A 22728-nucleotide genomic window follows, 5' to 3' on the forward strand; every position below is an offset into this window, starting at 1 on the left:
CTGTGTATTTATAGGAGTGCACCTCCTCTACTTCCACCTTCTGAATCTTGACTAGACATTGAGGCTGTTGGGTGCGGTGAAAGTCAATAAGCAGTTCCTTGCTTTTGCTGATGTTAAGACACAGACAATTCTTTTGCACCAAGACTGCCTCCTATACCCTGTTTTTAAGGAATAATTCACAGTTTTCTGTAGTATCTCATATACCTTTATTAATGATGTCTTCAGTTATGAGCAGTTATGACCTATTATTATCTTTTGGTTACGCTATTTTGAGTGATTACACCATGTTAATTTTTTTTCCTTTGGTTGCTGTCTATATGAGGGTCTGATGTAATCTGAATAAGATGTAAGTGATTTGTAAGTGATTAGTAATTCACTAGCAGGATTACATACATAGGTAATCTTGTAATGATTATTTCATTAGCAGCTTCCAAAAGATGACATGGTAGTTTCTATCTAATTACATGTTTAATTAATATTTACGCAGGTGATGTTAACTCTGGTTTAAAACACATTTGATAATTGGAGACGCATGCTTATGTTAGGGCGGCATGGTGGCGCAGTGGGTGGTGCTGCTGCCTTGCAGTTAGGAGACCCAGGTTTGCTTTCCAGGTCCACCCTGCGTGGAGTTTGCATGTTCTCCCCGTGTCTGCGTGGGTTTCCTCCGGGTACTCCAGTTTCCTCCCACAGTGCAAAGACATTCCGGTTAGGTGGATTGTCCCTAGTGTGTGCTTGGTGTGTGGGTGTGTGTGTGTGCCCTGCGGTGGGCTGGCGACCTGCCCAGGGTTTGCTTCCTGCTTTGCGCCCTGTGTTGACTGTAGTTAGGATATAGTGGATTGGATAATGGATGGATGGATGGTTACGTTATGTTTAACTCTGCTGCCTAATACAGTGGCTCTCAAGTTCTGTTTTTTTATATATTTATATATGTTATTTTATATATATATATATATATATATATATATATATATATATATATATATATATATATATATATATATATATATATATATATATATATATATATATATAGTGAACCTTGCCCCGGACACAGACAGGCAGACAAGATAATGTCACCCACAAACACACATTTATTCTTCATCTCTTTTTACAATTCAGCTCACTAATCCCCAATACCCCTCAATCCAGGCCACTCCAATGCCTTCTCTTCTTCTCTTTTTTCTCTCTCTCTCTTTCTTTTCTTCTTACTGCCTCCTCCCTTCTCCAAACATTGCCACTTTTCCACCCAACTCTTGTCTTTGACTGGAGGGAGGCGGCCCCTTAAATGGGAACCCGGATGGGCTCCAGCTGCTTCCCGGCCATCAGTCCTAGCCACACCCTAGTGTGGCGGAAGTGCCGGCTGCGCACCCGGAAGCCGTCCGGTGTCCCTGTCGTCTTCCCCAGCACTTCCTGGTGTAGCGGAAGTGCTGGGCTCCAGGGTTCTTCAGGCACCTGGGTGCCGCCTGGCGGTGGCCCCCAATACAACCAGGGCGATTGCCCCTTGCGGTCTGGAGGAGGCACAATCCCTCCTCTGGTCCTCCTGGGCGCCCCGGCCGGGACCACACGGGATATTCCGGCACCGGGGCGCCGCCTGGTGGTGGCCACAGGTCCCTACAGGGCTGGGCTTCCAAGCCCTGTACCCGAGGCCCCCAACATAACCAGGACGGACGCCCCCTCGCGGTCTGGAGGAGGCACAAGCCCTCCTCTAGTCCTCCTGGGAGCCCGGCCGGGGACCACAATATATATATATATATATATTCTTTTTGCATATGATGCCTTTTTAAAGCATGAAGTGTTTATAACTCATACACAGGTGCTTAATGGAACACATTAGACAACTGCAACTTGAAAAAGGGTGACACTTGAAAAAGCAGCCATTCACAAAACTGGAACCTCTGTGCACAAAACGTGACATTTTATCCTACTGTTAGATTTATCCTGACAAAATATAGAGTTTTTTTTGTCAAGAAGCAGTGCAAATTGGGTATTCTTCAATAGCTTTGGACAAAAATATAAATGGAAGCACCAAGAGTCTTTACATATTTTTCAAATGAAATAACAGAATATACCAAAAGGTTGCATTGTGATATTCTTTAAGTATTCCCTTCTTATCAGTATTTATGGGTAATGCAAATATAAGCTAACCACTAAACATACACAAATAATTAATATTCTGATATTTAAATTGCTAGTATTAACATTTACAGAATTGGCAGTTCCTCTTGAAGCTTCTCTACTGTACAAATTTTAATTTTTCATGGTTGATTGCTTAGTTTTTCTCTCTGAAAAACTTCTAAGCAATAGATGTTATTTTGTTTGCATTTGAGGTTTATTTGGAGAAATAAAGTGTACCTGGTAGATAATTAAAGGTGATTCAAACAAAACAAGAGATTGAAGCATCAGGGGGTGACAAGAAAAATTAAAGGCAGCAGCAGATCAGTGCAGACATATAGGAGGAGATTGAGAACATGCTCTTATATAGCAAGTTGCCGCACCCACCACACAACGAAACATCTCAGGATCCCAGATTATGACCTGAGCACAGCCATGCAACAGGTGACACCTCAACACCACACTAGTTTGAATGAAATGGAATGGTTTTTGCGGTGGCTACAGTGCCAATCCTGCAACCAACCCACATGTTTTCCCTACAAGTTGAAGGACCTGCTTGCAGGGCTGGGTGCAGGTTAACATCATACCCAGGACAGAGCAATTGAAGGTTAAGGGCCTTGTTCAGGGGCCCAAAATAGTGGAATCTCTTCTGGCATTTATGAGATTCAAACTGGCACCCTTCTGATTGCTGGTACAGATCCCTATCCTCAGAGCCACCACTCCACCTGTTATGAACAAAATATATACAGTACTGTATGTAAAATTGACACTCATACATTGAAAGAGATGTCAATGCCATCACAGTGGGAATCAACAGAGTGACAATTTGTGATTAGAAAAATAAACCTTTGTTTTTCTATGCATATTATTTTATTTTTAGTTGGTGTTAAGTGTATAATAATTGTTTCTTCATTAGTGACACTTCCTTATAAAGTTTGGCAGCTGACCAAATGTGGTTATGTGTCTAATAGTACAGGTCAGTCCTCCAGCAAATGACACAGTGAAGCTGATTGGAAAGATTTACAGCTTTCATTTTTTTCCACATTGTTTTAGATTGTGTATATATTCTAACTTCAAACTTTTCTGTGGTAGGTCTGGTTGAAGTAAATTTTGTATTTGCAATGACCTGGCATTTACACAAAAATTAGACATGCAATGAAATCTCACTGATATGCAATTGTCATGTGTTTAATAATAATTGTTCTGTACAGACAATGATATAATTTCTCTGGAAAAAAAACAATTGCCTTTGGTTTTTACACTATTACATACTCTTCCTGTCTTTTGTATGAGAATAATATTCTAGAGACTTACTGATTTACAGTATTTTAAGCCACCTTACAATTTTGCACCTTTTAAATTTTATGCTTGGTCTGTCTAAAATTTGACTTTTAAATCGAGTGCTTGACTGGTATTTGAAAAATGTCATAGGACAGAGCTAAGCGAGTACAAGTTCCTAGTGAGTGCAGTCACACTGGCACCAGTGCCAATGAGTTGTATACGTGCATCTCTACTTTTTAGGTAGTTGTATGGTTGACATGCAGTAGATTGGCAAATTAGTGAAACGGTTTATCAGATAAAACTGTTTGAAACAAGACAAACAAGCAAAAGTATGACAACTTGAGTAGTGTAGTGTAATGTTTTGAAGGAGCATGATATGCAGGACATTTTTTACCTTCATATGGGTTTCAGTTTTTCGAATACAGGTAGTCCCCAAGTTACGGACATCCGACTTACGACTTATGAACGGGGCCGCAGCTGCTTCGCATGCGCCTCAGTAACTGACGCTCCGTCATCTTCGGCCTGGGGACGCTGCAAGTGGAGGCTGAATGGAGGCTGGAGGGGGACAATTTCGCTGCTCGCGTAATGTAGTGTCCCTCGGGCGGCTCCCTGCGGCAAGCGGTGACCCATGGTCCATAGTCACCAGGGCCACAGCTATCGCTCGTTTGCAGGACGGAGGCTTAATGGGGCGGCACGCTGCCCGCCCACCACGCCGCCGCAGCTACTGCTCCTGACTGGATGCAGGCTAGATGGAGCAGAGGGGGGCGTTTCACTGCCAGCCCACCATACACGGCTGCCCCATTCGTTCTTGATGGGCAGCCGGTGATGCTGCAACCGTTGATCCGGTTGTAGCTGAACGGAGGACATTGAGGGTGAATGAGGCAGCAGGGCGTAGCATTGTAGGGTGGCTGCCTGTTGAATGTGGGCAGTGATGGGCGATTCACTACCCGCCTTTCTTGGTGGGCGGACGCTGCAGGCAACATACTGTAGTGGAGGTGACTGTGTGGTGGGCGGGTGGTGAATCGCCCCTCGCCGTCCCCATTCATTCTCTATAGCTAAGCCTGCTTGTACTGTTATGCACATAGCAGGAAGTTGTCTCTTGTCAGTACATCAGACGTGTTGACGACTGGTGCCTTCCTGCTGTGATAGCGTGTACAGCGCTGTGCAGAAGAGCTCGTCTTAACCTTTTGTCTTCACCTTTCAAGAATGTCTCAGAAACACAAATCTGATGCAAGTGCTGGTGATACAGTAAAGAAGAGAAAAACCATCACCATTGAGAATAAAGTAGAAATAATAAAAAGGTCAGAGAGAGTTGAAACTCCATCATTCATTGGCAGAGCACTTGGTTACAGTCAACAATAGCATTTATTAAAATAACTAGCAAAATACCCGCGCTTCGCAGCCGCGAAGTACTGCCTTAAAATTTTTATTAAGAAGAAAATTAAACCTTTTTAAACTGAGGGAAAATATACCAATAATTATTTGTTAAGGATCTCTTTGTATACCTCATTGTCAGTTCGGCCCTCCGGTTGTAATATGACCAAGCTGTGCACTGAGCTTACTCTTGAGTATGCAACGTACAGTTGGCCATGTGAACAGTAATCTTGTTTCAAATCTCACAGCTTGAATTGCTGCTGTCATAATCGGTTTGAGTTTCATGGTTTGTTTCAATTACGACAGTATTTGCAGGACTTGTTGTGTTGAAGTGACATTCGGCATCTGTGAAGTGTTGTAAGCATACAACTGGTTTCATCGATAAAATCACATCCAGCTTTTGAGAGTTTAAACATTCATAAACATCAAAGTGTCCACTACTGAAATCGTCACCTGTCAATCTAAGATGTTTAAGAGGCATTGGCGGTTGTCGAAAGGTGTAAAATATTTGGCCATTTCGGTACACTTGAAAGCGACAACCGAACAATTCAGCGGCAGCCATCAACTCACATGCAGATCCATAGGTGAAGGGCTTAAGCATTTCACTCTTCTAGTGCTCCTGTGTAGAATAATTATCTCCTGTACCGTCATCGGCCCACACCTTGAACATGTCCCAGTCATTTAATACATAAGACACAATGTTCCTCCGGATATCAAGAGTGATCCTGATGTAGCCGTGCAATATGTAACAAAGAGAATGGAAAAGGTAAGTGCCATCTCCGGGCATGGAAACCACTCAGTAAGCGACAGTTCTTTGATCGATGGTGATCACCTCGATAGACATGTTAATGGGGGTACGGTTGGAATGATAAAGGAAATGGGTACCTGAACAATGTAAAGTAAGTCTAAAATACCTACACAATAGCTATAATCGTAATAAACGAACAATAAAATAGCAGAGAAGCCGTGGATTAAATAAAAAGGCTGCAGTTATCAGCAGGGAGACGTGAATCCCGTGGCGAAGCAAGGAAGGGAATATAGAGACTGGAGCGACAGATGGCCTTATATAGACAGGCAGCCAACAACGTGGGAGGTGTTGGGATGGGGGACCCAACACCGCCTCACACTTTGACCGAGCTGCAGGCTATGGACGTATATATGTACGTAAATAGGATTCAGTTAACGTTGGGAACACACGTACCAAATTTCTTGAAGATGGCATCATAAGTAACAAAGACTGTTGGAAAGTTCAATATGGCGGCCGACAGTGGCGTCATACCACCGAAATAAGTACGTACATCGGTTTCAGTTAGCGCAGGGAAGCGGCCTACCAAATTTCGTGAAGATGGGGCCCTAAATAAGAAAGTTCAACATGGCGGACGTTGTCGATCGTTATGACCGTTACGCGTAGAATTTCTAAATGAAACCTGCTTAACTTTTGTAAGTAAGCTGTAAGGAATGAGCATGCCAAATTTTTGCCTTCTACCTACACGGGACATTGTAGAATTAGTGACGTTGGAAAGTTCAATATGGCGGCCGACATTGGCGTCACACCACCGAAATAAGTATGTACATCGGTTTCGGTTAGCGCAGGGAAGCCGCCTACCAAATTTCGTGAAGATGGGGTCAGCCTTCTACCTACACGAGAAGTTGGAGAATTAGTGACGTTGGAAAGTTCAATATGGCAGCCGACAGTGGCGTCATACCACTGAAATAAGTACATACAGCGTTTTCTGTTAGTGCAGGGAAGCCGACTCCCAAATTTCGTGAAGATGGGGCCATAAATAAGAAAGTTCAACATGGCGGACGTTGTCGATCGTTATGACCGTTACGCGTAGAATTTTGAAATGAAACCTGCTTAACTTTTGTAAGTAAGCTGTAAGGAATAAGCCTGCCAAATTTCAGCCTTCTACCTACACGGGAAGTTGGAGAATTAGTGATGAGTCAGTCAGTCAGTCAGTCAGTAGTCAGTCAGTCAGTCAGTGAGGGCTTTGCCTTTTATTAGTATAGATGTACCTGTTCTGACAACTGAAGTACAAACCTGCAGTCCCTATCTCGTACGTAACCCGGGGACTGCCTATACTTAGCATTTCATTACTCTTGGAATAGTATAAGTTCATAGTCATTTTATTAGGCAATGAGAGTCATGCCAATAAGTAGTGGTTAAACCTTAACAGTTAATTAACACTCACAGTTTAAAATAAGCCTGAATATGGCAGACTTTGAATCAGACATTGCAGTGCTTTTTAGACTGATTGTCTGCATTGTTTCCTTGGAGAACTATTTATGAATTCATCGAAATAAATAATGTCTAAAGAGAGAACAGATAAATGAAACGGAAAGTTGTTCAACAAAAAGAGGGTGTGAAAAATATAAATACAAAGAAAGAAAAAAATCTAATGAAATGGAGGAGAGGCCAATAGTGAAAATAAAAGATAGGAAGAAAGAAAAACATAAACACAAAGCTAAGTCAAGAGCTGTCCTGCCTGTTGTTATCATTGAAGGTGGATTTTTTGCCAGAATTTGATATGATCTTGGCAGGCATGTATCAAAAGAAATGACAGCAATGAATGTTTGGTAGGGCATCGTCATCCCTGAGAAACTTTGACATTTCTTGGTTACTTAACCTTTCAGTTGATTCTGAAATAACCAAGAAGCCAAAGCAGAGCAGTTAATTGTTTATTGTGTTTGTAAAGTGTGATGATTTAGTCATTCAGAAACATTAGTTTTCCCATTCATAATTTTTTTCAATTTACTTTACTCTTGAGTAGCAGCAGCAGCAGCAAAACGTTAGAAGTGAAGATTCAGAAGAATTCTGGAGACATATTGGAACCCTTTTAAGAGCTGAATTTCATAGTCTCATCTGATATTTCCATACTGATATAATTTGATATAATCCTTATATTGCAAATAATTATTAACCTGCCCTAATTGTTCATTATATCAATGTATTAAAGCTATGCGTTGAGATTTTATAATACATTTAACTAAGAATTAAAATTTATTAGACTGAAAATATTACAATAAGTAAAACAGTTTCATCAAGAATACCCTATCAAATGTTGCATGCTTCATTTTTTTTTATTATCCTGCTTTTTTGCATATTTAAATTGATTGTGTAATATTGTTTTTCATTTTGTTATTTACTCGGTTTATACTTTTTTATCTGTTGTTATGCTGTGCTTTATTTATGCTGTGTTTATTTATTATAAATAAAATGTATTATTGTTATTATTATTCAAGTACAGTATATTTTCTGGGATAGTCCCTTTGCTACCGACTATGAAAGATAAAGAGCAATTTTATGTGTTGGGTCTATGTCAGGGGTCCTCAATCCCAGTCCTGGGGAGCCGCAGTGGCTGCGGGTTTTTGTTCTGACCTGGTTGCTTAATTAGAAAGCAATTCTTGCCAATAAAGCACTAACAAGCTATGAAATTAAATTAACTCTGCTATGTCAGGTCATTCTCATATCCTAGATTTTCTTTCCCTTTCTATCATGCAAATGATTTGAAGGCTAAAATGGACGAGTAATTCTCAGTCCTTCACTTTTTTCTCTTCATTTTTCTTCCAAGTATTTAATTAAACCCAATAGTGCAGATAAATACACACAGGTGTAAATGTAAATAAGCTAAATGGAGAAATGCTGCTCTCTCTTTGCATGTTATCTATACTAATAAAAGGCAAAGCCCTCACTCACTCACTCACTCACTCACTCACTCACTCACTCACTCACTCACTCACTCACTCACTCATCACTAATTCTCCAACTTCCCGTGTGGGTGGAAGGCTGAAATTTGGCAGGTTCATTCCTTACAGCTTCCTTACAAAAGTTGGACAGGTTTTATATCGAAATTCTACGCGTAATGGTCATAACTGGAAGCTGTTTTTCTCCATTTACTGTAATGGAGATGAGCTTGAACGCCGTGGGGGCGGAGTTTCGTGTGACATCATCACGCCTCCCACGTAATCACGCAGTACATAGAAAACCAGGAAGACCTCAAAAAGCGCTGAAGAAAACATGCATTATATAATTGAGAAGGCAGCTAAACAATAAGAAGCGAAGCGAGTGACATATACAACCATATTCATGAGTTCTGCTACTGAAACAAAGCACGCATGTAAACCTACACTTTAAATTAAGTTCATAGACAGGCTGCGCTGGCGTTTGTAATTTAGTGCCTGCCCATATAAGGCCGTCCGTCAGCGGCAATCCAATAGCAAACTCCCACTAAATATTCACGGGTGAAGGACTGTGCTTATGGAGAGGAAGATGAGATGGTCAGGGTGGTGTTTGACACAAACTCAGCGAAACTGCGAGAGAAAGTTTTAAGTGCCAGGACTAAGGTAACATTAAATACAGCCACGGACATAGCACGAGATGGCACCAGCACAGCTGGGAACCTTCGTTGCATGTACACCGAGCGGCTCACGGAACTGACGAGTGCAGAGATAAAAGGCAACAGTTCCAAAGAGCTGAACAAAACCGAATTACACAATTGAAAAGGCAGCAAAAATATGAAGCGCCTGATACATACAAGCATATTCATAAATCCAGCTACTGCGGAAACAAAGCACACGGTGGAAAAAGTCAATGTCCCGCTAAAGGAAGACAGTGTAAAAAAACCGTGCATGCAGTGTGTCAGGTCTCAGATAAAGAAGAAGACGAGCTGTTTATTGATGCAGTAAGAAACGAATCGATGAAAGAAACCTGTCATCTTTACAACGATTGACAAACACGGAATGTAACTTGAACACAACACATCCTACAAATACGAACCTGATTGAAAGAAATAATGATAATCAAATCCTTGATGACAGCAACACTCAGTAACACTCACAAAACAAATACTGTATATTGACAGTCATGTTACGTTATTTTTAAAATGTTCCCTTTTCTTTTTCTAGCTTTTTTAACACACTACTTCTCCGCTGCGATACGCTGGTATATATATATGTATATATATATTCCGATCTACATACTCGAATAATGGATACTTTATTCGCCATCAATGATTGTTTTGGTAAAGCCATACTCAGTGTATTCATTAGATGAACGGTAAAAAAGTAAGAGCGAGGGAGGATGACTTATTGAGGCATGCAGGCTGTAGTGCGCGCCAACTCTATCTGAATTGCGCGATCACATTTCAAAAATATATCTTTTCAAGTTCTATTTAGTCCATATTTGTCAAACTCAAGGGCCACGGGCCACATCCGCACGGCGTAATTATATCCGCCCGAGATCATTTTATATACTGTATTATTGTTATTAATGGCCCAGGTATATGAAGCGCTGGTAACACAATAAACTACAGATCCCATAATGCAGCGCTTCAGCTGCCTTGCCAACACTTATTGCAAGCTAGCTCACACGATGCTGAAGAGAAAAGTTCATTCTGAAAATAGAGCCTTTAAAAAGCGATGGGAGGCTGAGTATATGTTTACTGAACCCGTGTGTCTCATTTGTGGAGCTAATGTGGCTGTAATTACAGAATTTAATCTAAGACGGCACTATGAGACAAAACATCAGGGTAACCTGAATGCAATGCAGAAGATACAGAAAGCAGAATAATTAAATAAGAATCTGACACTTCAGCGGACGTTTTACCGTGCACAATCACAAAGTGATTTCAAGTGAAGCTGCTTTTATGAGAGACACAAATGCACCAGTGCAACTTGCCCCACTTTCCCTGTTGCCAAGTAATGTTAAACCAAGTCGTCACTACGGTGTTCCCAAATACGCACTTTGCTGATAAACTGAGCGCACTGAGTTTGCACGGCGCTTTGGTGACTTTGAAGAACAAAAAAAGTCCGTCTACATGCGGCTCGAACCTTGTGCATGTTTGGTAGCACATATCTGTGTGAGAAGCTCTTCTCAGTGATAAAGACTAACAAAACAGCACACAGGAGTCGCCTCACTGATGAGCACCTGCAATCCATCCTGAGAATCTCCACAACACAGAACCTCACACCAAACAGAAACGAACCTGTGGCCAAAAAGATGCCAGGCGTCCAGCTCTAAAATGACATATGAGCAAAGACAACTGAATGATTTGATTTGTTATTGCACGTAAGAGCGGAGTCAACCATTTTAACAAGCAGCGTATTGCACTGATAATGAAATAGCTGTGTGTGTATATATGTAGATATGTATGTATGTATATATGTATATGCAGTATGTATAGATGTGATATATATATATATATATGTTTATAGATGTGTGTGTGTAAATATATGTATATATATATTATATATATATATATATATGACAACAACACTCATCACTCACAACAGTGACAAAACAATTACATTGACAATCAGGTTACGTTATTTTCAAAATGTTTCCTTTTCTTTTCATTGCTTCTTTAACACACTACTTCTCCGCTGCGAAGCGTGGGTATTTTGCTAGTTGATAATAAGGAGCAATTAAAATATCTGTTTAAGACAAAATTAAGCAATAAGGGCTCAAAATCACTAATGTGAAGCAGAAGTGTTACTTCAGCAATAAGTGCTTTTTATTAAACTACTGGGTTGGAGCAAAAACCTGCAGCCACTGCGGCTCTCCAGGACCGTGATTGAGGACCCCTGGTCTATGTGTATATAATTTAGGGGATCATGTTTGTATTAAAGAATTTCCTCACTATGTGTATTAAAAATGGCTGCTTTCTGTAGTTTTATATATGTATATTGGGTTTTATGTAATGCCTGTATTTGTGTGATTTTGGTATGAGAATGTCAAAATTTGCAAAAATATATATGTAGTTTTATTTTTTTGTCTATCAGTGTTATATCTTCTCTGTTATGGTGAATAATTTTGTCTATTCCAGTATATCTTATGTGTTGCATTTTCTAGTACTGTGGTGGGGTGTACCTCTATGTACCTACTAGTTTGTATTGCAGTACCAGTTCTGGATGTGTACCGTAACCCTTCAGCACAAAGTTGAGTGAGTCATTCTATGGCTGCTTTGGGGTGGTGTTTTTTGTATCTTGTGAGTGCAGTAGTGGTCTTTTGTAGGTCTGTTTGTGACCAATGTATAACTCCGAAGGAATATGTGAGTATTAATTTGGTGTATGTATTGCGACATGCATGTAGATGTGTTTAGATTATTTGTGAAAGACGTGTGTTTTGTGTAAGAGTATGTTTAATATTTTTGTGTTGCATAAGTATGTCCTGACTTGAAACTCAAGATATCTGTGTAGTTCAATTCAGTTGACATTTTCGAGAGTATACCCATCTTCTCTAAGGTAGTGTTTCTCAACCTTGGTCCTGGGGGCACACTGTGGCTGCAGGTTTTTGTTCCAACCATATTCCTAATCAGTGACAACACCAGATAGAAGAGATCTCATTTAATTAGCCAGTATTATTTTTATTTTATTCTACATTCAGAAAAGCACAACAGCATGATTTATACATTTATAAGACACTTAGAAATATTTCTGCTTTTGCTATGGACTCACTTCTGTTGATTTCATTATATTTTGCCCTTTCTCTGTGCAGTTTTCCCCCTTTGTTGTATCTTATTAATGTCAATTGAAAATGAGCAGAGCAGACACGCTGGCAAACAACACTGAATAATCAAAGGCTGCAACTACTTTAGCATCAGACTCACTAATTAGTAAATAATGGATTAATTAAACAATTAGAACACCTAGAAAGGCAGAGTGAAAATCAAGATGAAAATACTGTTATAAAGAAAAAAATACATTATCCCCATATAACTGCTTGGTACATTTTAATATATGGTTGTATTTTATATATATATATATATATATATATATATATATTGTGGTGGATTGCCGGCATGTTACTCCGCCCTCACCCCAGGCGCCAGGAGGAGCCGCCCCGACAGCATGATCATGCCCGGAGTTCCAGCAGGGCATCATGGACTTTGTAGTGTTTTTACACAGCCCTGCTGGATACCTTGGGGGCCACCAGGCGTCGCTGTAGGGGGGCTCATAGGCTCGCATGTGCCCTATAACCCAGGAGTACGTCATAGTCATGTGACGGGAAGAAACGACGTGCTCCTGGGGTGAAGAAAAGAACTGTTTGCCCTGACCCGGAAGGTATAAGGAATTGTGGACTGATTGGACAGGAACACCTCCGGGTCAGGGTGTATAAAAGGATTGTGGGAAGGTCCAGACAGTGAGCTGAGCTGGGAGGTAGGAGGGCGAAGTGTCTGGGCGAGGAGGAGAGAAAATTGTAGTGTTGTTATTTGTGGTTTATGAGTGTGGAGTGGAGGGTGCTTGTTGCACTATATAGTAATAAAAATAATAAGTATTATACTTTCACCTGGTGTTCAGAGTGGTACCTGAGGGTGTTAGAGGTGGACCACGCCTCTATCTGCTACAATATATATATATATATATATATATATAACCAAGCCAATTTCTATATGGTTCCCAAAACACAGAACTTGGGAAATAACACCACTTAATTAGCCCAGGAGTCCAATTAAAAGCAGAAGCTGGTTAGAACAAAGACCTGCAGCCTCAGTGTGCCCCCAGGACTAATGTTTGGAAACACTGCTCTAAGGAGTCTGTTTTCTACATTAATTTTATTACATTTGTCTGGTCCAATGTGTATGTCTCATGACTACATTGTGTTTATTTCTAGAAATATTGTCCGTATAGAATAGATGTGATAGGGCATATTGTTTGTGTTGGTTTTTGTTTTTGTATCTGCATTGTGTGTTGTTCAATCTGGTAATGTGTTGAGAGCAAGACAGACCCAAAGAGAGCTGTGTTGCAGTGTTGTTCTCCAGTGTTCCATTAGTGTTTGTAGGCAGCATAGGGGTGTGAGGTGTATCTTGTATGAGTGTAATATTTGTACTAGCCATGTGTGTGAGACACATCTTGAAAAGTTTTTTGTGCAGTTTCTGTGAAATATTTTATTGCAGTCATTATTTGGATTCAGCGGGTTAGAAAATGGATGGATGGATTATTTTGTAGTCATTATTATGATTATTTAATAATTATTGTAGTCATTATTATTATTACAGTAAGTGATCTCATTGAGTGCAAATGTGCAAATTTTGGCAGAATTTATTTGCAGCCTTTGTCGATTTTAATAAAGCTTTTGACACAGTTAATTGCGCTGCCCTGTGGGACATTCTGAAACTTCACGGGATCCCTCCAAACTTGCTGGATATCATGGCTGGCCCATACACTGGTACTGTGACTGAACAAAACCAAGTCCAAAACTGAACTGATGGAATAGGGAAAAGGTGGAGGCTTTTAAAGGGGAAGACAGGAAGTGAAGTCAAAGGGGTCGGGCTCATGTAGGTCTTCTGCCATTGGTGCAAGCCCGGACGTGACATCACAGGGGCCAGAGCGGGCAGGGTATCCTTCCATTGGCTTGGTCCCGGAAGTGACGTCAAGAGGCTAGGTGGATTCTCCCATGAATGGTTTGCAGGCAAGGGAGAAAAAGAGTGAGTGCACTCTGCCACATCCCGGTATGTCTCGGAACTGTCCTTACTCAAGCCCTTTAGCTGCCTCCCATGTGTACGTGTGTGACAAGGTCCCCCATTCAGCCCAGACCCGTCGGGTCGGGCAACCCAGACCGAGAGGTCGTGAACCCGAGAGAGGGCATCAGCGTTGGCATGAAGAGTGCCTCGACGATGAACAAGCAAAAACTTGTACAGCTGAAGGTCAAGAAACCACCCTGTGACCCGCGGATTCGACTCCTTGTGCAGGGCCATCCACTGAAAAGGAGCATGGTCCATGACAAGGGTGAATTCCCGGCCCAGCAGGTAGTACCTCAGCTGAGTAATCGGCCATTTAACCGCCAAAGCCTCTCTCTCCACCGCTGCATACCTGGTCTCCCGGTCCAAGAGTTTCTGGCTCAGAAACATAATGGGGTGATCCGTACCATTGACGTTTTGGCTCAGCACTGCCCCCAGGCCTGTGTCCGAAGTGTCCGTCTGGAGGATGAAAGGTAAGGAAAAGTTAGGAGCTTTCAAAAGAGGTGCGGACGTAAGGGCCTGTTTCAAGTGACTAAATGCAGAATCCTGTCTTATCAGTCCATACCACAATGTTTGGGGCCCTCTTCTTTGTCAAATCAGTCAAGGGCGCCGCTCTTACTGAGAACCGGGGCACAAACCAGAGGTAGTACCCCGCTCTCCCAAGGAAGGCTTGGACCAGCCGCTTGGTTCGCAGATGGGGCCATTTCAAAATGGCATCTACTTTGGAGCACTGTGGTTTCACGGTACCCCGACCCACCAGGTAGCCTAAATACTTGGCTTCTCTCAATCCAAAGAAACATTTCTTGGGATTGATCTGAAACCTGGCCTCACCAAGTGTCTGCAATACTGCTTTTACCTGCTGTAGGTGTTCCTTCCATGTGCTGGAATAGATGACCACGTCATCCTGGTAGGCACCACTGTATGAGTTATGAGGCCTGAGCACTTTGTCCACCAGATGCTGGAAGGTAGCTGGAGCCCTGTGTAACCCAAATGGAAGTTCACGATACTGCCAGTGTCCGCTAGGGGTACTAAACGCGGTCTTAACCTTCGTGGAGTCAATTAAAGGAACCTGCCAGTACACCTTTGTCATGTTCAGTGTGGTCTATATATTGAGCCTGTCTAAGTCTCTCGAGGTGGTCATCCAGTCGTGACATTGGATAAGCATCGAATTGGGAGACTTGATTAAGCTGACGGAAGTCATTGCAAAACCTCCAACTCCTGTCAGGCTTAGAGACTAACACAATGGGGCTGGACCAGGGACTATGACTTTCCTCAGTTACACCTAGTTCCAACATGTGTTTGATCTCAAGCTCCACTTCAGCCCTTTTTGCCTCGGGAAGCCGATACGGACGTTCTCGGACTATAACCCCGGGTTCTGTCACAATGTCATCCTCAACCAGAGAGGTCCGTCTGGGTTTTTCACTCACTACCTCCAGGACAGACAGGATGACTCCTTCCAGCTCCCGTCGTCTGGGACTTAAATCTGCACCAAAGTTAAGGCTAGCCGTATGAGCAAAGAGTGAGCGGGGCTGACAGGAGGAGGGATCGGGATCCCTGGCCTTCCATGGTTTCAGCAGGTTTACACGATTAAACCCGTTACCTCGGCCGACGATTGGGTTGACTCTCCAAAAAGTCGACGAGTCCTTTCCTCTCCTTAACTTCGTAGGGACCTTGCCAATGGGCAAGCAACTTAGAGTGGGAGGTAGGTACTAGGACCAGGACCCTATCTTTCGGGCGGAACTCCCAGAGAGACGTGCCGCGGTCGTAATAACGGACCTGTGCTGCTTGAGCCTCTCCCATGTGCCTTTTAAGGAGGGGCCGAATCTTACCAAATCTATCGCGTAATTGCGCTATATATTCCAATATATTTGTAGAAGGAAGAGCCTCTTCTTCCCATCCTTCTTTTAAGATGTCTAATATGCCCCAGGGTTGTCGCCCATACAGTAATTCAAAAGGGGAGAACCCCGTGGAGGCTTGAGGGACTTCCTGATAGGCAAAAAGGACGAGCAGGAGAATGTGATCTCAGTTTCTTCTGTCCTCGCTGACCACCTTACGCAGCATTTGTTTGAGAGTTTGATTGAACCTCTCCACCAAACCGTCAGTTTGAGGGTGATATACCGCGCGGCCTTTAAATACTTTATTTTCAGTAACTTGGCAGTCTCCCTGAATGTCTCCGAGGTAAAAGGTTTTCCCCTGGTCCGTCAAGACTTCCTTGGGGATGCCCACACGTGAAAAGACGCCTAGTAATTCCCGTGCGATGGCTTTGGAAGTGGCTTAGTGCAACGGAACAGCTTCGGGTATTTGGTAGCGTAATCCACGAGGACTAAAATGTACTTGTGTCCTCGGGCTGAGGGCTCTAGGGGTCCAACTAAATTGACCCCAATTCTGTGGAAGGGAATATCAATCAGGGGAATAGGAACTAGAAGAGCACGGTCCCTCATAGGAATTTGTTGCAATTGACACTCCAGGCAAGAAGTGCAAAAGAGACGAATCTCCTCATTGATTCCTAGCCAGTAGAAGCGGAGCTTGATCCACTCCAGGGTTTTCCTAGGAGGTGGGCATGTGCTAACTCACAGACCTGCCGCCGGAAGGTCCGTGGGATTAATGGTAGCCGTCTCTCCTGCCTGTCATGCTCAGCTATGCGAAAGAAAAGGTCATTTTCCAACACAAAGTGAGGACCCTGTGGCATCGACTGGTTAATGCACTGGCTGTTGACTAGGACCACTGCATTTTTGGCAAACTTCGGGGAATTGGCAATCCACTGCTCCCTTTTAAATGAAGCTGACGTCTCTCTAAATTGAAACAGCAAAAGGGAGAGAGGGTCGGTGTCGACCTCAAGGGGCATGGTTGCCTCCCGTTCTGCCGCGGCGCTGGTGGATGATGTGTTGGCATGCAACGGTCCGGGAGTCGCCACGTCACTCAGGTCGGCCGCTTCGTCTCTCTCTGCCGGCTGATTACATGGCGTGGAGGCAGCTTGAGACAACTCATCCCCGTCCATAACTAAGCCCAAGTTAACCCCAGGAGTGGTATGTGTCTCACCACTTTTAATATTAGACCAGTCCCACCCTAGTATCACCGGGTGTGGGGGATTCGGATGGACGGCCACGGTTAGTTTTTGTACTGATCCCTCATAACTGATGACACAAGTGGTGGAGCTGTACCAACGGATTTCTCTGTGGACACAGGCTATACTGGTCTTAATCTTTAACCACTGTCGCGGTAGCACAAACTGGCAGGCAACAATGGTAATGTTGCTACCGGAATCAAATAAGGCTGTGGTCTTGTGTCCGTTGACTATCACCACACCAGTATGTGGGACGCTGACACAAGTTCCGGGTTGTACAGAGGGGGGGGCTAGGTCTTGGGACGTACTCTGGCTGAGTTTGACAAAGGGACGGTTCTGCTCCCCCAGAGTGTGAGGCCATCCTTTGTGTCTCCAGAAGCTCTATGTTCTTAAACTGTTTACCCTATTTGCCTCCCCGCGCGGGGTTAGCCCAATTCTGTGAGCCCCTCCCGCACACTCCCTGGCCTCTCCAGGTTGCCTAGTTAAGTGTACTGTGTGACCACACCAGGTCTTGCCTAACCACGGGACCCCCTCCCTGCCTGAACACTTGGCCCCGGTACACTCCCTCCTGGGTGCATTGCGGGTCCTGTCCCCTTCTCTTCTGGGACTTCTCCATCCTGCCAACTACGCCAATGTCACAAACTCGAAACAGAGTCATATAAAGGTTTGGGGCAGCCACCCATATAATCTGGTTTCCTGGCTGCAAAGTAGCTTTTGATAGATACAGCACTGATGTGCACAAAACTGAGTCCAAAATAGAACTGAGGGAATAGGGAAAAGTAGGCTTTTAAAGGGGAAGACAGGAAGTGAAGTCAAAGGGGTCGGGCTCATGTAGGTCTTCTGCCATTGGTGCGAGCCCGGACGTGACATCACAGGGGCCAGAGCCAGCAAGGTCTCCTTCCATTGGCTTGGTCCCGGAAGTGACGTCAAGAGGACCAGGTGGACTCTCCCGTGAATGGTCTGCAGGCAAGGGAGAAAAAGAGTGAGTGCACTCTGCCACATCCCAGTATGTCTCGGAACTATTCTTACTCAAGCCTCCCATGCGCACGTGTGTGACAATGTTTAAAGCACTTTGTCTAAAGAGTCAGAAGAAGATAAAATTATAAAGTTGTTTTACAAATTGTGGATTGCCATTAAAATTTATGGTGACAGTTGTTTTCTTTTTGTGATTTTATAGGCAAGAAAAAATCTTTTATAGGCATTAATTATGACAAGATAAATTCTTGAGTGCATAAAGGTTTGAAAAGTTTTAATTTTTTCCAGTTTAATCGAATGTGTATCTCATTATGAGATGACAGGCAAACCACTCTAATGTATCATATTCTTAATAAGATTATTTTAATGCCCATAGGAGTACTTCTGCAAAATTTCTGCCTGAGTTGTTGTGTTAATATTAGTATATGACACTGCTCGCTTTACTCTAATTAACAGCTTTGTTTTTGGATGCCCTTGAATACTTTTTCCATCTTACTTTGTCTTCTTGGAATATCCCTGAAAATAATTGTCCATTCACATCCTCTTGCTATGTGCTTCTTAAAATGGTTGAGATTAAAGATGCCTCACATTTTACACGTTAGTTTTAATTTGTTGCTGATTAGTCCCTGGTGCACTGCCTGTGGTCACTTAGTCATTGATATAAATGTGAAGAAAAGTAGATTCCAGGTACTTCTACAGGTCATTTCAGAATGTCCTTTACTGAAGAGGTGCTTTTCAATATCAGGTAACAGACAGAGATAGAGGGGAGCATTTCACTGAGCCTCTGTGAAGATACCTGACTGCTTTGAACTCCTGAGAGTCACACTTCAGCAGTTATTGGCTGTAAGCGCTATGGGTTTTGATGAAGTGTAGGTGGATAGGAGGGCATGCGCCATAATCGGCTGAAGTGCTATTTCCTTCTTCATGTCTATTTATCATGAGGTTAATTGTTTCAATAAAATAATCAGTAAGAAATAAAAGCCGAAATATGAGGGCCTAGAAATATTAATCTGGCATATATGCGGGGTACAGCTAAATTCTTACTAGCATCATGTAACACATCAGCAATGAAAACGAGCAATTTCTTACCAAAATAAAAACATTAGAAACAAAGTTAAGCAAATTAAGGGAGGCCATATCATGTTTGAATGCTAGAGGGTGCCATTGAGCCCAAAACACGAGCACACAAGACAGTCCCAAGTTCAAATAAGAGATGTTTATTACAAATACCTTGTAAACACAAGCACAAATACAAGTTTCTTCTTCCTTTCTCCTACTCTCCTCTCTCTACCAACATCACACTGCTGTCCTCCAGTCGATTGTTGCCTTCCTTCTTCCCAGCTCCGATTCGCTTGGACAAGACATTGCAGTCCCTTTTATTGAGGACCGGGAGTACTTCCAGTGCTAGAAGCACTTCCAGGTTACATGGTAGTCCCACTTAACAGGGAGCACATCTACCTGCAGTGCCCTGTTGAGACATTCCTGGACCCCAGTAGGGCTGCGTTACTGGAATACAATTACTGGCATTTCCTGCTGGTGTCTAAACGGGCACCGTCATCCAGGGCTCCTGCCATCTAGCAACCTGGAAGATAAACCGTCCCATAGTAGCAGCCCACCTTAAATCCATTCGCACCTCTCCATCAGCATCATTTGTCTTGTAAATGTGTCGATAAGCAAAAGCAGCAAGCAGCCTGCTATCCCACCACCCCACCGTTGCAGGAAGGGCAAAAAGCTCTCCCAGCTCAAGTCTTGTTTATCTGGGAGGGAGGTTCTGGGAGCTGTATAGTGTAAATAATATATCATTATTTGGAACACATGCATTTCATGTCTATAAAGATCTATGTAAGTGTAGGATGACAGGAAATGCAAGAAATGTTGAAGACATACCTAAAAGACAAACTTGTTTCATGTTTTTAGTACTAACGACAAAATGTAGACATTAAGCGTATAATGTGTGAAGACTGAAGTCCAAATATCAAATAAACACTTTCACAAAAGGTACATATATAACAGAACAAGTGTGCTTTTATTCGGGTTAGTGTACTTCATTGGCATGACTGCTTTGGTAGTGCAGCAGTAAGAACTGCTGACTCGTTGACAGGTCGCGGGTTCGAGCCTTGCAGTGTACCAAAATAAATGTTTTGAGTAGTGAGCTGCTCTTATTGTTACTATTATACAATATAAACATACATTTGATTTGAGTCTGTAACAGCCGGTGTAAATGTTTGGCACTTGTAAAGGTTAGTTTTTTTATTAATTATTATTCAGTTTTATTCTCTCAGTCATGTTCACACTCGCCCAGATCTGACACTGCTGTTTTCAAATAATGACATGCTATAACAGAGGTGAACTCATATGAGGGTTCTACATTGGAGAAAGAGAGAACAGAAGTCCTCTCCGTAAGAAACGCCCACTCACATATAACAACAATGCAGCTGCACCAGGCATAAAGGCGAAAGATGGCACTGTTTGAATGCAGCAAGAGCTCCGGTGTCATCCTGCCAGTCAGTCTGCCTAAAATCTGTCCTTCAAAGAAAAAGCACTGCTTATAGAGCTTGCCAAGGTATCGTGCAAAGTCCAGTTTGTGATTATGTTTTGTGATGGTCTTTATATGAAAACCATGTACAGTGGTGCTTGAAAGTTTGTGAACCCTTTTGAATTTTCTATATTTCTGCATACATATGACCTAAAACATCATCAGATTTCCACTCAAATCCTAAAAGTAGATAAAGAGAAATCAGTTAAACAAATGAGACAAAAATATTATACTTGGTCATTTATTTATTAAAGAAAATGATCGAATATTACATATTTGTGAGTGGCAAAAGTATGTGAGCCTTTGCTTTCAGTATCTGTTGTGACCCTCCTTTGCAGCAATAACTGCAACTAAACCTTTCCGGTAACTTTTGATCATTCCTGCACACCGGCTTGGAGGAATTTTAGCTCATTCCTCCGTACAGAACAGTTTCAACTCTGGGATGTCGGTGGGTTTCCTCACATGAACTGCTCGCTTCAGGTCCTTCCACAACATTTCGGTTGGATTAATGTCAGGACTTTGACTTGGCCATTCAAAAACGTTAACTTTTTTCTTCTTTAACCATTCTTATGTAGAACGACTTGTGTGCTTAGGGTCGTTGTCTTGCCGCATGACCCACCTTCTCTTGAGATTCAGTTCATGGACAGATGTCCTGACATTTTCCTTTAGAATTCTCTGATATAATTCGGAGTTCATTGTTCCATCAATGAAGGCAAGCCGACCTGGCCCAGATGCAGCAAACCACGATACTACCATCACCATGTTTCACAGATGAGATAAGGTTCTTATGCTGAAATGCAGTGTTTTACTTTCTCCAAACATAACGCTTTTCATTTAAATCAAAAAGTTCTATTTTGGTCTCATCAGTCCACAAAACATTCGTCCAATAGCCTTCTGGTTTGTCTACGTGATCTTTAGCAAACTGCAAACGAACAGCAATTTTTTTTTGGAGAGTAGTGGCTTTCTCCTTGCATCCCTGCCATGCACACCATTGTTGTTCAGTGTTCTCCTGATGGTGGACTCATGAACATGAACATTAGCCAATGTGAGAGAGGCCTTCAGTTGCTTAGCAGTTGCCCTGGGGTCCTTTGTGACCTCGTCGACTATTACCCGCCTTGCCCTTGGAGTGATCTTTGTTGGTTGACCACTCCTGGGGAGGGTAACAATGGTCTTGAATTTCCTCCATTTGTACACAATCTGTCTGACTGTGGATTGGTGGAGTCCAAACTTTTTAGAGATGGTCTTGTAATCTTTTCCAGCCTGATGAGCATCAACAACTCTTTATCTGAGGTCCTCAGAAATCTCCTTTGTTCGTGCCATGATACACTTCCACAAACGTGTGTTGTGAAGAGCAGACTTTGATAGATCCTGTTCTTTAAATAACACAGGGTGTCCACTCACACCTGATTGTCATCCCATTGATTGAAAACACCGGACTCGAATTTCACCTTCAAACTAACTGCTAATCCGTGAGGTTCACATACTTTTGCCATTCACAAATATGTAATATTCTCTCATTTTCCTCAATAAATAAATGACCAAGTATAATATTTTTGTCTCATTTGTTTAACTGGCTTCTCTTTATCTACTTTTAGGACTTGAGTGAAAATCTGATGATGTTTTAGGTCCTATTTATGCAGAAATATAAAAAATTCTAAAGCACCACTGTATATGTTACTTATATAAAAGTCAGATCGAATGTTACTTACCAATATTTTTTTACTTATCTTGTTACAGCGTGAAGTCACAAGTAAACTGCACAGCTTCCTGTATTTGTATGACACAGTCATGCTCACAAAGTACATGTGTACCAAAGTGACTTCAGCTACAGGTTTTCTTATTCAGGAAAAGATCAAAGTTGCCCCACAGGAGAAAGACTTTCCAAGACTAAGGCCATAAAGCTTATGAAACCATTTCCGGACAAAGGC

The 22728-nt window shown here is 42.4% G+C and overlaps 1 long non-coding RNA gene across 2 annotated transcripts in view; it reads left to right on the forward strand.

Moving 5' to 3' along the window:
* LOC120538793 overlaps nucleotides 1-22728 on the forward strand; it is a 136697-nt gene that overhangs the window by 2874 nt on the left and 111095 nt on the right. The window lies entirely within an intron of this gene.

This window comes from Polypterus senegalus, chromosome 11, assembly GCF_016835505.1.
Source record: "Polypterus senegalus isolate Bchr_013 chromosome 11, ASM1683550v1, whole genome shotgun sequence".
NCBI classification, from domain to species: Eukaryota; Metazoa; Chordata; class Cladistia; order Polypteriformes; family Polypteridae; genus Polypterus; species Polypterus senegalus.